The sequence below is a fragment of the Galeopterus variegatus genome, unplaced genomic scaffold (assembly GCF_000696425.1).
Source record: "Galeopterus variegatus unplaced genomic scaffold, G_variegatus-3.0.2 Scaffold3471, whole genome shotgun sequence".
Classification (NCBI taxonomy): domain Eukaryota; kingdom Metazoa; phylum Chordata; class Mammalia; order Dermoptera; family Cynocephalidae; genus Galeopterus; species Galeopterus variegatus.
In genome coordinates, this window is record NW_007729582.1 from 222,120 (window position 1) to 222,924 (window position 805).

An 805-nucleotide genomic window follows, 5' to 3' on the forward strand; every position below is an offset into this window, starting at 1 on the left:
TTCTTAATCTTGTGCCATAAGAGACTTTCTATTCATGGAATCAGAAACAGCATTTGTTGTTTGAAAAATACTCACGCCAGTGAAATCTAACCTAGAAATAGACTCTATATTAAAACATGGCCAAATTTGTTTAAGGTGTGGGGTGGCGGGTGGGGGGTGGTTAGGCAGATCACAAGATGTTTAATTTTGTGGAATAGCATCCTGCATCTGCACCAGCTCCTACGTGGCTACTGTAGAGAGCAACGGCAGAGACCCCCAGTTGGCCACTGTCTCTGTTTCTCACATCTGATTTGGTCCCCAAATCACCCACTGAAAACAGTGCAGCTGGCAGCTGGTTTTGATTGAGAACTATGGCGTAAAACGCACTAGTAGCAGCCAACCATTGCCGATAGTGAACTACCTTTTCCTGTAGAATGGAGAGCTAATTATTTGTCCTGAGATTCTTTTCCTTTCTTCAAAGGAAATCAGCCTGATTCCTCCAAAGTTATCAAGCATAAAAGAGTCCTGCCCCAAAATCAGGATTGCTCTTTTTCATTTCCTCATGTTGTCTGAGATTTTCACTGTTGTTACTCTGGTCCTCATATCCTGTTTTTCTGCTTCCACTTAGACATGCCAATTAAAGAAAGATATGGTTTATTTAAAAAATATGGTCCTAGTACTGACTGTAAAGAGACCTCTTAAACAGGCCTGAACTCTTCATCAGGATTAGCTGAACGTAGTAAGTAAATCCCATGTTGAATGGTGACCTTGTAAAGTCTCCAACAAGCTGGACTATATTGAGCTTTGTAGCTGCTTAAATGAAACA